A 15,736-nucleotide genomic window follows, 5' to 3' on the forward strand; every position below is an offset into this window, starting at 1 on the left:
CTGCACTCCCATTACATGTGACCTGTAGATCACATTGCATCACTCCTCATGTCACGCCCAAACCACATACTTGTTTTTCTCTTCATTTCATCTGACGTCTACTGTTTCATGGCCATAAGTGGCTGGGCTGTCACTGGATCTGTCTGAGCCTTTTCACCTTTTGAGCTCTACCCTAAGTGCATGGTAACGTAAGGTCTATAAAATGCGTTTGCGAGTGTGATCCAATGGGTCCTAACGGCTGTTTTGTAAGAGTGTGTGTGTGTGTGTGTGTGTGTGTGTGTGTGTGTGTGTGTGTGTGTGTGTGTGTGTGTGTGTGTGTGTGTGTGTGTGTGTGTGTGTGTGTGTGTGTGTGTGTGTGTGTGTGTGTGCGTGCACATGACAGGCTCGCACCTTGATGTATTCCATTGCCTGGCTCCCAGTCCTACTTTCCGATGGGCTTGGCACTAACTCAACTGACCTGAGTCTGCGCGTAGCGGTCACATGACAGGTCTAGTTGTGCTGCTAGACGAGCAGAGATGTGATTCGTTCAGAGGGTGACATCTGTCTGCTTTGCTCCCCAGTGGGAGAGAGGGAGAGGCCGTGGTGAGCGATGAGAAGAGATGAGACATTTACACTGTGATTTTATTTCTGTTTTCGCACAGGTTGTATTGTTCTGTTTAATGCCCTTTTTTCTTCACAGAAGTGAAGCTTGAGAAAGGCTTGTTGGAATGTATGTGTTCATGGGTAGATGAATAGGCGGTGTTGACACCCTCCACTGAGTTGTCAGATGACTGTTTGATCATTGTCTCCAAAGCAGTGGCCTAGAAATGCTTTACTACCGTCAAAATGTATCATTTAAGGAGTTTGAGCATAACAAAGGTTATGATTAGTGGTAGCAATTCCCATACCGAAAATACAATAATTACCAATGCATGTAGATACATTGAGTGTACCAAACGTTATGAAACCATGCTCTTTCCATATAACATAGACTGACCAGGTGAATCTAGGTGAAAGCTATGATCCCTTATTGATCTCACTTGCTATATTCAATCAGAGACAATTGAGACATGGATTGTACTATATGGGTGCAACTGAATATTAGGAAGGTGTTCTTAATGTTTTGTACACTCAGTGGATTTGCAAATATGAAATGTGCAAACGTGCATCAGAAGTGGTTTAATTCCGTGTGTGCTTTGTGGATTATACCTTTGAAACGATTAGTCAGTTTCGCATATGGCTCTATTTTTATACTCATTTTACTATTCGTATTATAAATCAAGGTTCTTTTTTTTGCAGTGGATATTTTCACGTTATTTGCTCACTAACCCATGATATTAGTGAATGACATCAACGCGAGGTCCATTATAAATGGTGGAGGCTTCTCACTTGTTTTGTTTCCAGACGCCATTATGGTTTGGTCAGACATTCGTTAGCTGGCTCAATGTCACCGTTGAAGGACTGGGAGACGGCTCTAAGGCAGAGACAGCACAATGTTGTTATCCCTGTAAAATCTGAAGAATACACAAATGGGCTCATCGTGTGATATGATATTCAGAGGTTATTGCTGTTGCATCTGAAATTGCTCCTAAACAATAGACATAAAACAACGTATCTTGTATCGTGAGCGATTTTCCCACTTTAATAAAATAATTGTTTGTCTTTGAAACCAACCGGTGTGTTGAGAAAGGTTCGTATCCACATCAATGGGTTTACTGAAGGACTAGCAAACACTACATAATTCATTGTCACATTGAAATACACCTCTTAGGGGGGATAGTTCACATACTGTATATTTGAAATGTGTATCTGAAAGCATCTTGATCAATAATTGATCGAAGTTGGCATATTTCCCCAGGCCTCCTTTAAGACTCAATAACGGTTCATCTGTAGGTGCTACAAAGAAAATGTTTATTTGAAATATATAAAGCTCTACTGCTTGCTCTGTAATATATATGAGTGGTATTTAGATTTTTTAAAATGATATCAACTTATGAATATTTAACATTGTAAATATGAAAATATCTATTTTTTAAATGTCAATATATTGTTGAACATTAATATGGCCACGTTTACGTTCCAGAGTAGGATCTCTCATACTTTTAGGGTTATGATTGAATTTGTAAGAATCACCAACAAGAGTGAATGTGAAAATGGATTCACAATGGTCTCCCTCTGCTGGTGATACGCAGGATTGGTTATATTGCCACCTATACCAATTTCTCTGTACAAAAAGTGACGTCAATTTAAAACTAGCAGAGATTGCACTCTGGAACTTTGAGAGGCCTGTAGAGTATATTATATGCAGTACTAGTCAAAAGTTTGAACACACCTACTCATTCAAGGGTTTTTCTTAATGTTTGACTATTTTCCGCATTGCAGAATAATAGTGAAGACATCACAACTATGAAATACGACATATTGAATCATGTTGAAACCATAAAAGTGTTTAAACAAATCAAAATATATTTTATATTCTTCAAAGTAGCCACTATTTGCTTTGATGTCAGTTTTGCACACGCTTGGCATTCTGTCAACCAGCTTCATGAGGTAGTCACTTGGAATGCTTTTCCAACAGTGTTGAAGGAGTTCCCACATATGCTGAGCACTTGTTGGCTGCTTTTCCTTCACTCTGCGGTCCAACCCATCCCAAACCATCTCAATTAAGTCATCTGATGCAGCAGTCCACCCCTCTCCTTCTTGGTCAAATAGCCCTTGCACAGCCTGGAGGTGTGTTGGGTCATTTTTCTGTTGAAAAACACATAACAAACTAAGCACAAACCAGATGGCATGGCGTATCTGATATAGAAATCTATATGATGTATATGTTTAAGGTAATGACTAAGCACATTCCACCCTGTTACTGTATAATGGAGTGAAATGTATTTGAATCATAGGACAAGATAAGGCTTTACTATTTAGCAATATAGGCGAGACAGTATGTGCATAGCAAAAGAGGAACTGTCAACAGACAGCTTGTGACAGACAACTTGTGACCACTGTGAAACTGATAACAGGAAGGAGGTCTCCCCACCCAGGGAGGGGGGAAACTCTTAGATTTGCAGTAGATTGTGTAACATATTGCAGGATATGATAAGCAATGTGTGTGTGTCGGAGAAGACTGGTAAATAGTATTGACAATGTTAGGAGAAGAGGAGGGGCATTTATGATCAAATGTGAGGTATATAACCCAATGTGCATTGTATGATTTTTAGAGCTCTCGTGAATATACTTTTTGGCTATTGTCTGTTAAATTCAACCAGAATCTTACAACCTCTGGGTTGCAGACTGAGTAGTTTAATTGAAGTTCAGTTTTAGAACCTTGAGAACAAAATTATCATCATAGTATCGCTGCAGAATACTATGGTAGCCATGCTGGTTAAGTATGCCTTGAATTCTATACTAATCACTGGCAGTGTCACCAGCAAAGCACCCCCACACCATCACACCTCCTCCTCCATGCTTCACGGTGGGAACCACACATGCGGAGATCATCCGTTCACCTACTTTGCATCTCACAAAGATATGGCGGTTGGAACCAAAAATCCTAAATATGGACTCCTCTGAACAAAGGACAGATATCCACCGGTCTAATGTCAATTTCTTGTATTTCTTGGCCTAAGCTAGTCTCTTATTATTATTGGTGTCCTTTAGTAGTGGTTTCTTTGCAGGTTTCTTTGGGCTGCAATTTCTGAGGCTGGTAATTGAAGAAACTTTCAAAATTATTGACATTTTCCACATTGACTGTCATTTCTCTTTGCTTATTTGAGCTGTTCTTGCCATAATATGGACTTGGTATTTTACCAAATAGGGGTGGTATACAGAAGATAGCCCTATCTTGTCACAACACAACTGATTAGCTCAAAAGCATTAAGCTGTTTGAGAGAATGTGTACAGTAAACAGTGTACAAAGCTGTCATCAAGGCAAAGGGTGGCTGAATTGAGGAACACATTTTTGACCGGTATAATATGTATGTGTGTATATATATTCAGTTGAAGTCGGAAGTTTACATACACCTTACCCAACTACATTTAAACTCAGTTTTTCCCAATTCCTGACATTTAATCCTAGTAAAAATTCCCTGTCTTAGGTCAGTTAGGATAACCACTTTATTTTAAGAATGTGAAATGTCAGAATAATAGCAGAGAGAATTGTTTATTTCAGCTTTTATTTATTTCATCACATTCCCAGTGGGTCAGAAGTTTACATACACTCAAATAGTATTTGGTAGCATTGCTTTTAAATTGTTTCACTTGGGTCAAATGTTTTGGGTAGCCTTCCACAAGCTTCTGACAATAAGTTGGGTGAATTTTGTCCCAATCCTCCTGACAGACCTGGTGTAACTGAGTCAGGCCTCCTTGCTCACACACAGTTTTTCAGTTCTGCCCACAAGTTTTCCATAGGATTGAGGTCAGTGCTTTGTGATTGCCACTCCAATACCTTGACTTTGTAGTCCTTAAGCCATTTTGTCACAAGTTTGGAAGTATGCTTGGGGTCAATGTCCATTTGGAAGACCCATTCATGACCAAGCTTTAACCTCCTGACTGATGTCTTGAGATTTTGCTTTCATATATCCACATAATTTTCCTCCCTCATGATGCCATCTATTTTCTGAAGTTTCACCAGTCCCTCCTGCAGCAAAGCACCCCCACAACATGATGCTGCCACCCCCGTGCTTCACTTTTGGGATGGTGTTCGTCGGCTTGCAAGCCTCCCCCTTTTTCCTCCAAGCATAACAATGGTCATTATGACCAAACAGTTCTATTTTTGTAGGTAGGCCTTGAAATACATTCACAGGTTACACCTCCAATTGACTCAAATGATGTCAATTAGACTATCAGAAGCTTCTAAAGCCATGACATCATTTATGGAATTTTCCAAGCTGTTTAAAGGCACAGTCAACTTAGTGTATGTAAACTTCTGACCCACTGGAATTGTGATACAGTGAATTATAAGTGAAATAATCTGTCTGTAAACAATTGTTGGAAAAATTACTTGCGTCACGCAAAAAGTGGATGTCCTATCTGACTTGACAAAACTATAGTTTGTTAACAAGAAATGTGTGGAGTGGTTTAAAAACTAGTTTAATGCCTCCAACCTAAGTGTATGTAAACTTCCGGTTGGAAAGTCGTAGCTCTAGAAAGAGGCCCGAGTTCCCGAGTTGGAAATCAGTTGGATGACCGTTCAAAACGATTTTTCCCAGTCGGGGCTAGTTTTTTTTTTACGAGGTCCCAGTTGTCTTGAACGCGGTATCAGATTGTAAGTATGGTACCTCAGGGTTGCCAGCTCAGACCACCTTTCCTGCGGGTTTATTTTCATTTAGCTTTTAAACTTCTCCTGTGTTTGCCTTATTTGTTGTTAAATTCCCCATCATACTAATATTTCCTGCGTCATATCCCCCCATGTTATCTTCTCCTATTTCTACCCCCCATGGACTTGAGAACTCACAACAAATTAAATGACCCACCTCCCCTAAAATCGTTTCACCCCTATCTGGCAACCCTGTTTAACTTTCAAACTACGGTTAGGCTAGGCAGTAGGCTTGTATTTCGGGTGATGTGATAACATTTTATTTGCTTTGTGATTTGTCAAAACTGTAAACGACTTGTCAAGTGATGTGCTCCGGTTCTTGTATATACTGTAACAAGTACTTGGAATATTTGTAATATGCTCAAAAGTGGCCAAACTAAGTTAATATTTTTCAGGCAATGGGCGCAGCCATCTTTGACTTATTTATTTGCATCTTATAATGAATGTCATTCTGGGATTGGGGAGTTTTCGCTTGTCAAACGTAAACAAACATGGCTGCCATCATAAGCAATTTAGCTGCTGTTAGCTTAGCTGACACGCATCTCTTTTCTAAACAATATTACATTTGTCCCTTGTGCTCACTAGAGATGTGGTACATTGTAAACAAGTCTAGCTGTTAGGTCTCTAACTTATGTTTTTTTAGGGGGGGGGGGGGCTGTGGATGTGTTCCGTGTGATGCATGGATGATGAAATCCGCATGTGTCTTTTAAAATAAAAGGTGAAATTGAGGAATAAAGTTGTGAAGACCTTTATTTCCCATCAGTACAAAACATTGTTTCGAGGCTTTTCAGACAACAATGCTGTTTAGATGCATTTGTTGTATCATACGTTCTGTTGCTACTGTTCCAATCACATATTGGCGATGGCAAGATGCAGGGGCCATTCAACAATGATCACAAATATGTGAAAGGGTTATTGTACTCTTTTTATATTTCTATTTATTTTCACAAAATACTACTCATATTACAGAGCAAGCGGCTAAGCTTCATACGAAACAAATGTTTGCTTTGTAGCACCTACAGCCTGAGTAAGGCCAAGATGTCATAAATAAGCACACTTTAATTCATTATTTCTCAATGCTACTTTTAGATGCCAAACGTATGTCAGCAATCCTTCCTCCGAAGGACGATTCTATGGATTATATTTCGTGAAAATCATGGACTTTTTTTTGTCCCGGTTTCGTGATGAATCACTCACGTATAAAGCTTCATCTGTCTCATTCAACCCTTTTCATGTGGACATTTAAAGGAGGACTCTGTAAAACGGGAGTTCTGTTACTTCTGTAACCTCTACTAATTTAGTCCAGATGCATGTCGAGTAATGGACGCTGACACGAAAGTTTGATGTGCCAATCTACGTGGCCTTTTTAAAAAATACAACAAATATTGATGCACTTGAGGTGGATTTAGGGTTTAGGCTGTACTCGTGATTCTGAGAAACAGAATAAGCTCTGGCTATCTCTAGTTCTGTGATGGTATGAGAAAATTCACATGAAAAGGACAACTCTGGTATCATCTAGATGCTGAGGTTGACAGACAGGTCCGAAGCCTGTGGCAGTCTTCCGATGCTTTCTTTTACTAGAGCTTACCCCATTTTGTTGACTAGTCGATAGTTTGGTCGATAGGCGGTTGGTCGAAAGAGATTTTTTTGTTGAGCACTGGCAAATATATAACAAAAATGTATGGCACACGAGACACCTGTAGGATTGTTTTATGAGAGTTATTTTCGGTTGGTTTGTTAAGAATAATGGGGAATCAGTTATTTGGAATGGTAATTTATTATTGAGTTATTGAGTGTTTACCTGGCAACCATCTTGCTGTTTTGTGATTGGTTGAAGTAAAAAAAGAAAGAGGAGAGAACAGGAAGCACTCGATGGTTTTTGTGACTGCACTTGAAGAAACGTTCAAAGTTCTTGAAATTGTCCGGATTGACTGACCTTCATGTCTTGATGTAATGATGGACAGTCGTTTCCCTTTGCTTATTTGAGCTGTTCTTGGCATGATATGGACTTGGTCTTTTACCAAATAGGGCTATCTTCTGTTTACCACCCATACCTTGTCACAACACAACTGATTGGCTCAAACACATTAAGGAAAGGAATTCCACAAATGAACTTTTAACAAGGCACACCTGTTAATTGAAATGCATTCCAGATGACTAGCTCATGAAGCTTGTTGAGAGAATGCCAAGAGTGGACAAAGCTGTCATCAAGGCAAAGAGTGGCTACTTTGAAGAATCTCAAATATAAAATGTATAAAAAAATACACTTTTTTGGTTATTACGTTATTTCATAGTTGATGTCTTTGCTATTATTCTACAATGTAGAAAATAGTAAAAAATAAAGGAAAAACCCTTGAATGGAGTAGGTGTGTCCAAACTTTTGACTGGGACTGTATATATTTAAGTCCAAGCCTGTATTGCCCTACAGTTGGTTCTGCAATGTGGACTAACATTCAGCCTGAGGCCGAGCAGAGCCAAGCAGTCTCTTTCTATTAGTGACAGGAACCTAGCTCTGCACATTGACACGAATTCTCTGGTGACTTCATCACACTTCTGTACTGTACTAAAACAGAGTAAAACTGGTCTCGAAACTACTCTCTTTTCTGGGTTTTTTTCCTCCCGAATTAATGGGCATCACCCAGTGACAGGTGAAAGAGACTAAGAAAAGCATCAAATGAAAATCGTTCATTTACAAAGTCTACACACTGCAAACAAAGTGTTTGGCGTGTTTGTTTTCTAGGTTATATTCACACGGCAAACTTTGCAGAGTTCTTACGTTTCCTCGCTGTCACAGCCTTAGTCATTGATTTCATGCGAATTCAAAGGGTCCCGGGCGTTGGTGGTTGGGTGGGGGATGGGTGGAGAATGCTTCCACAGGCTGATCAAAGGGGAGGTGTGTCGTGACGGGGCGTCTGTTAGGAACCTGATCTGTTCCTGGATCATAGGGCTAGGAACGGGCTCTGCCTCCCCAGGAGCCACACACGTGTGATGGGGGCTAGCGGCTTACATTGCCGTGACAGCAGCGGCTGACTTGAGGCTCCCAGGGAAGGGGGTCTGTGTTTTTTCTCATACCCCCTCCGCAGCCTGACAATCTCTGCATTTTAGTGGTTTACTACTCCGAGAAGCGGCCTGGGAAAGTGGATAACTGTCACTCGCTTTCGTGCTGCTTTGCAAAGCATCAGGGGCGCACGTGCCTCGGTCCAGATAACGTGTTAATAACAGTGTTGTGTGTTAATATTGTATGTGGCTTTACCTTTAGCCTATCTTCTCATTTTATCTAGCTCAACCAAGAAAAATGAAAAACTGTGGACTGTCCTCGTTCCTTCCCTCTCCCCGTCTCCAGCCGAGTGGAATTTGATTGACGATTCAGATGCTTTTCCTCTGTCTAGTTCTTCTCCTTACTACTTCCAGCCTAAACAACTCACGGTTATCTACCATTGGCCCCTTTTAGAGTAGCACGGTTGGAGGAGAGGAGAGCCTACAATAGCAGTAGATATGGAAGCTATTCTCTGGTAATATTACCATTATGAGGCTTTAGCTTTATTGCTAAAGCTTGTATGAAGAAAGGCTGTGTCAAAATGACGGGCAGTGCTAAGCCGAGGAGATGTCGAGACGAGATGCCCGGTTCGATTTTTCACCAATACACAATTACACCGATATGAAAAACATTTGTGGCCTTGGAAATGTGTGACCCGAGCATCAAGGCGCAAACGTACCGAATCCTCTGTTGGGCATGTCACAATGAAGCCAATAAGTAGAGGAGCGATTGTTGATGTAAGAAATGAAAAAGTGTGTTCTGAGGACCGATGTCTCTCTGACTTGACAGTGTGACGACCGAGTCCTTAGGGACAGCTGGGAATGAAAGGCCCACGTCCCTTTTGAAAGGAGAGACACTGGGATGTGTTGCGTGCCTTAAATCACTCATTAACCCCAGCAGCCCTTTGAGGCATGGCAGAGAGAGGTTGCAATACAGTACGAATGCTGTGTGTGATACGAAATGCTAAGGAGAGGAACGACAATGAAATGACATGACTTCATCCCCGAGTGGGCCTATGAGGCAGGACATGGAAGAAGGGCCTTCTGGTGTCTTCCTGTATCATTATTGCCATCAGGAGAACCAAGAAGAGCTTGAACACAAAGGCAATGAGAAACCAATGTTTAATTATTTTTTCATGAACCACTGACAGGGTAGCAGATTGCTCAGCAGATTGCTCAGAGTGGCCGAGATGGTATGGAAAGCACATTCTCCAATTCAAACAAACTCAAAGGCTGCATCTAACATTTCTGACTGTCATGCTTATGTCTGTGTTGTCCGATGGAGCCTGTGCATACGCAGCCTTGTGTGGTGTGTGGAGGACTAGAGGTCGGTATGGGAGCAGGACTCTCGCAGGTTGTTGCTGGTCCCTTGTGATTCCATCAGGAAAGGGAGTCAGGTTTGGGATAGGACTAGACAGGATCGACAGTCCACAGAAACGGACAGTACAGGAATATTTTTTTTTGGGGGGCCTAATATAGTTAATAAAAATCGAAACCAAAATAAATGGTCATTCTTCCCTTCCCTTTCCGTCAGCTCACTCGAGGTGTAGACACTGCCGGTGCCTACTTTACCTCAGATGCCAACGTGCGATCAGTGAATTATAAAACTTTCAACATGAGAATTGCGACGTCTCATTGCAGCCGAGGACCCATCACTTACATTAGAGCCATTAAAAGGACAGAAATAGTTGTCTTTTTAAAGTGCGGCGGTACATGGCTTGTAACAAAAAAAATGCAGCAGTTTAATCAAATACCAACCGGAGAGCAGGACAAGCGGCCTGAAGCAGCATAGCTGCTCTACTACCAACAATAATACCAGTCAAGACCAATGTGCGTATTTAACTGCCATCTGAGGTGAAGAGTAGGGTGGCAGACACAGTGCATTTGGAAAGTATTCAGACCCCTTGACTTTTTCCACATTGTGTTACGTTACAGCCTCATTCTAAAATGGATTAAATTAATTGTTTTCCTCATCAATCTACACACAATACCCCATAATGACAAAGTGAAATAAGATTTTTTAGATTTTTGTTCAAATTGTTCAAAAAGAAACAAATACCTTATTTATAAGCATTCCGACCGTTCGATGCTATGAGACGTGAAATTGAGCTCAGGTGCATTCTGTTTACATTGATCATCCTTGAGATGTTTCAACAACTTGATTGGAGTCCACCTGTGGTATATTAAATTGATTGGACATGATTTGGAAAGGCACACACCTGTTTATATAAGGTCCCACAGTTGACAATGCATATAAGATCAAATTCAAAGCCATGAGGTCAAAGGAATTGTCCGTAGAGCTCCGAGACAGGATTGTGTCGAGGCACAGATCTGGGGAAGGGTACCAAACTGAGCAATCGGGGGAGAAGGGCCTTGGTCAGGGAGGTGACCAAGAAACCGATGGTCACGCTGACAGAGCTCTAGAATTCCTCTGTGGAGATGGGGGAACCTTCCAGAAGGACAAACATATCTGCATCACTCCACCAATCAGGCCTTTATAGTAGAGTGGACAGATGGAAACCAATCCTCAGTAAAAGGCGCATGACAGCCCGCTTGGAGTTTGCCAAGACACTTAAAGACTCTCAGACCATGTGAAACAAGATTATCTGGTCTGATGAAACCAAGATTGCACTCTTTGGCCATCTGGAGGAAACCTGGCACCATCCCTACGGAGAAGCATGGTGGTGGCAGCATCATGCTGTGGGGATGTTTTTCAGCGGCAGGGGCTGGGAGACTTGTCAGGATCGAGGGAAAGATGAACGGAGCAAAGTACAGAGAGACCTTCGATGAAAACCTGCTCCAGTGCTCGCAGGACCTCAATTGGGGAGAAGATTCACCTTACAACAGGGAAATGACCCTCAGCACACAGCCAAGACAAATGAGGAGTGGCTTCGTGACAAGTCTCTGAATGTCCTTGAGTGGTCCAGCCAGAGCCCGGACTTGAACCCGATCGAACATCTCTGGAGAGACCTGAAAATAGCTGTGCAGTGACTCTCACCATCCAATGTGACAGAGCTTGATAGGACAAACAGAGAAGGATGGGTTAAATTCTCTAAATACAGGTGTGCCAAGCTTGTAGTGTCATACCCAAGAAGACTCGAGGCTGTAATCGCTGACAAAGGTGCTTCAACAAAGTACTGAGTAAAGGGTCTGAATACTTATGTAAATGTGATATTTGATTATTTATTTTTATACATTTGCCAACATTTCTAAAAATCTGTTTTTGCTTTGTCATTATGTGGTATTGTGTGTAGATTGATGATGGGGGAAACTATTCAATCCATTTCAGAATAAGGCTATAATGTAGCAAAAGTGGAAAAATTCAAGGGGTCTGAATACTTTCCGAATGCACTGTATGAGTGCCAAATACTGTGGAGGAATGGTATGAACTATGAATGTTGGTTTTTAGCCTATCCCAGTGTGTTTGTTTAGTTTTTATGCTAAACATGTCCTCCATGTTGTTGAATAATAACTATATGCATCGATTGGACATATTTGGCATATGTTAGGTCATTAGGGATAGTGCAGGATTTTGTCAATGATGCCCTTTCAATGATGCCCTTATCCAGAGTCAGATGAACTCACAGATACCATTTTTATTTCTCAGTTTGGAGGAAGTTGCTAACTAGCGTCAGTGCAGTGACTAGAAGCCTATAGGATCAGCTAGCGTGCTAGCTCATCTCGAAGGTCTCCAGTCATTGAGCTAAGGCTAGTTAGCAATCGCTCACTAAACTACGCTAAATTTCCCTCCAGAATGTACACGGAGACACACACAATTACACATCTCCATATCTATGAGTTTATCCGATTTTGGGTAAGTAGGTAGTAGGTCATTGACAAAATCTCCTAATGTGTGTGCAGGCAATTTGTCTCATGAGCTCTGAGCAGCAGGCAAACGGAGCAGTTGCTATGGCTACTCACAAGCAAAGCGGATGACAGGCAGATGAGTGTCTTACTGAGGAAGGGGGTTAGTAGGAAGGTTTTCCTAATGTTTTGTACACTCAGTGTATTTACGGAAGCAGACTTGCAGAGAAGACCTGCCATCAACACAACACAAGTGAATTGTCATCTGCTCATGCTAACACCCCAGTCGTATCAAGGTGGTTGTTACTCCCTCAGTACCACAGAGACAAGCAAGAACAGCTTAAATAAATAGCTAGCTAGAGGCCATAACTTGTTGTCGAAGACTCAAAGTATGTCAAAGTGTTCCTGTTGGACACAGCATCAACCTAACAGGTAGAATGGTAGAACACATAGCCTAGTACAGTCGGATTTTCACTACCTACCCTATTTTTCTATGACCCGTTTCTCTCTTCCCAACCATTCACACCTCTGTAGCAGAGCATGCCTAGTAGGACGAGCGGGGACGGCTGGTCGGAGGCAAGGGGGATCGAGGAGGGACAGAGATGGAGCAGGAACACTGCTGTTGTCTCGAAAACATTGTATAATGTCCAAGGCCCTTGTCGCCTACCGGCACTTTGTGTACGTCGATCTGTCATGCGTCCCTTTAATCCTTGCGTCTCCTCCTCTCCCCATCCCTCCCCTCTCTGTCCCCCCTTCTCCCCACTGTCTCAGAGCCAGAATACCATTAACCTTTCACTAATAGTGCTCCTCCAGCACCTGGAACACATGGTCGATCCACAGTTCTTGTGTCTGAAGCACATTTCCACAGCACTCTGTTGTCGGGCGGTGGAGTGAACCTTGGGACCTCTCTAAAACATTCAGTGCACGGCGCACAAGCCAATTTGGTGACACTGTAGCACGCCGCTTCTCCTGTGGTAGAGCACGCCATGGCAAGTTTAGCGAGTGGAACATGCACGTGTGTGGACACGGAGCGTTGAAGTCTTATTTTCAGGGCTTCTATGTTGCTCATGTTGCACATGCACACTACATGTGTGTGTGTGTATGTGCGTGCGTGTGTGAGTGAGATGATAATCTTTGAAATCAGAATGCATGCAATATCTAATGAGCAGGGAATTTGCATGAAGCTGGCAGAAAAGAGGAATACATCACCTCCACAGGCTTTAGTATCCCCAACATGTTTCTGATGAGATATTTATTTTTCTATGAGAAAGATAAACACATTATATCAAGGGTTTGATTGGAATCTTACATTTTGCCTGCAGTTTAGATAGCACCACGGATGGTTCTCGGGACAGCTAGACACAGAGACCTCTGGATTGCATCCTTTTTGTAGAAGGTGGAGTGCCTCACCTTTCCCCTTTCTTCTGAGTCAGACACAAAGAAACAAAAGCCAGGGGTCCAATTAATCAATCGTAGAGGACAAGAGATCGCTAGTGTTGTTGTTTTGCCGTGGTCTTGCCGCCAGTTGCTCTCTGCATCACCACACCTTTGGTAGCAATCAAACACTTCAAATGTGATTGATCACACCTTCTCCCACAAGCCCAGAGCTGGAGCCCGGAAATATCAAAGAGAAGGAGCTCTCTGCTTCACACCACACGGTCTCCTCCTTTCTTTGTTCAAGGGCATCTGTTGGACATGTGGTTTTTGAAGTATCTTGTGTGAATGTAGAGCAAAAACAAAGGTGATTAAACATGCAACATTTATTTGGGGACAATGAAGAGGTCTTTCTATTCGCAAGTAAATGTTAGAAAATGAAAACCGAAGGGAGATATTTATTCCGGCTTAACCCTGCACTCAGTTTTTCAACTCCCAAATAATGGTCATTATCAGCCTATTATATGCACCTAGGGAAATGTTAGAGTAGTATTTCACCATGGTCGCTTTTTAATACTTAAAAGGTACATTTAATATGTTTTTAAAAAATGTAAACACTCTACGGTTTGGAGTGCAGAATCTAGCTTCAAAGAAGAAGACCTTCCATCTTCCAGAGGTGTAAAAGATGGTGGCAGTAATAACACTGCAGTTCCTCCTAGATTACCTGTCACCTCACTGATCAGTCCCAGCGATCCGATTGGCTGGAAGAAGAGCAGGTGAGAACTCTCATTTCCACGAGGCTCCTGTGGCTGATGGATGAGAGGGGTTGGGGGAGTAGGTAAGAGTTTGCAAACACAGTGTAGGTGTTAACAACAGGAGTCCACTGCTTCAGAGATGGGAGAGACAGCCTATTAATATCTCCTATGGCAAACATCCTTCGCAGGAGGGTATCCCCTCCTAGTAGGCTTGCTCTGAATCGTATCAAACTACCAGCTCAGTTCCTACGAAAGGCTGATGATGGACTACTGATCAAGATTCCATACGACGCGCATGTCAAGAAGTGGTGCTCAAGGAGAGTTTGAAGCGGCCCGGCGGATATCGAGTGTGAAGTGTTATTTCTCTTCAAAGCTACCATCTTTTAGCCTTTGGCAGGGGACGGGGGGACGGGGTAGGGGGCAGGTGAGGTGCATCAGGAGTGAGGTGAACCAGGGGAAACTGAGGAAAGGAATGGGGGTAGGGTTGCCTAAACATCAGACTGTTACCATGGTTACCCCATGGATATCACTCTGTAAAAAATGTGTAATAGCCTCTACAAGGGCTAAATGTTGAATAAAATATTTACACTTACTTTACCGGCCGTACATGCTGTTGGTAATTTTGGCGGTAGGAGGTGGCGATAGGGTATCCACAGGAAAGTGTTGTTTACCCAACTTTTTGTGGCTCCGGTAGGTTCTGTCAATATGTACAGTGGGGCAAAAAAGTATTTAGTCAGCCACCAGTTGTGCAAGTTCTCCCACTTACAAAGATGAGAGGCCTGTAATTTTCATCATAGGTACACTTCAACTATGACAGACAAAATGAGGGGGAAAAAATCCAGAAAATCACATTGTAGGATCGTCATATTTTTAAGTGGGAGAACTTGCACAATTGGTGGCTGACTAAATACCTTTTTTGCCCCACTGTATGTTCAATCTGTTGAAGCATTGCACGTGGTGCACAATATGTCAACACTAACCGAATGTAACCAAATGTAGTCGACCGAATCCCATTTCCTCGCAGTCAGCTGGAGCTGTTTGCCTTTCGGTTAGGCTCGGCCATATTGTGGAAGTGTTTGTCACGTGCAAATTGCGTCAGTATTGGGAAAGACAAAACGGAAATACAAAACGATATACAGACCGGCCCACTGAAGGTTGAGCTGATAACACCACTCTGTGGATATTTTGTCTCACATTCCTACCTGCAAAGGACCAACCACATGGGCAACCGGCAAAGTATAATTTTATTCAGCATTCTGCCTGGTTGAGGTTGTGAGAGCAAACTTTCCTGATCCAAATGCTTATTTTTTGCCCGATGTAGAATTCTATGCAATTCAATGTCGGGTCTTCAGGCTAGAAGATCAAGGTGTGGATTGTACTGTTATGAAGGTGATGCTCGGTAGGTGCGGGTGGTGTAAGGTGCAACGGTGAGAGAGAGGAGGATTTGTGTGGTGTGAAGGGGAGAGTGCTCGTCAGT

General features: G+C 42.3%; 1 protein-coding gene and 1 long non-coding RNA gene across 4 annotated transcripts in view; one reads left to right on the forward strand and one right to left on the reverse strand.

Annotated features, from left to right (window-relative positions):
• The window catches only part of LOC118385661 (leucine-rich repeat and fibronectin type III domain-containing protein 1-like protein), a 134,545-nt gene that overhangs the window by 44,365 nt on the left and 74,444 nt on the right, over positions 1 to 15,736 (forward strand). The gene's annotated exons all lie outside the window — the stretch shown is intronic.
• Positions 533 to 14,957, reverse strand: LOC118385685 (uncharacterized). Its single transcript, XR_004826085.2, has 3 exons — positions 14,853 to 14,957; positions 13,440 to 14,313; positions 533 to 2,727 (listed from the first exon to the last, which is right to left on the reverse strand). It is a non-coding gene; the product is annotated as an uncharacterized LOC118385685 (long non-coding RNA).

This window comes from Oncorhynchus keta, chromosome 1, assembly GCF_023373465.1.
Source record: "Oncorhynchus keta strain PuntledgeMale-10-30-2019 chromosome 1, Oket_V2, whole genome shotgun sequence".
Taxonomy (NCBI): domain Eukaryota; kingdom Metazoa; phylum Chordata; class Actinopteri; order Salmoniformes; family Salmonidae; genus Oncorhynchus; species Oncorhynchus keta.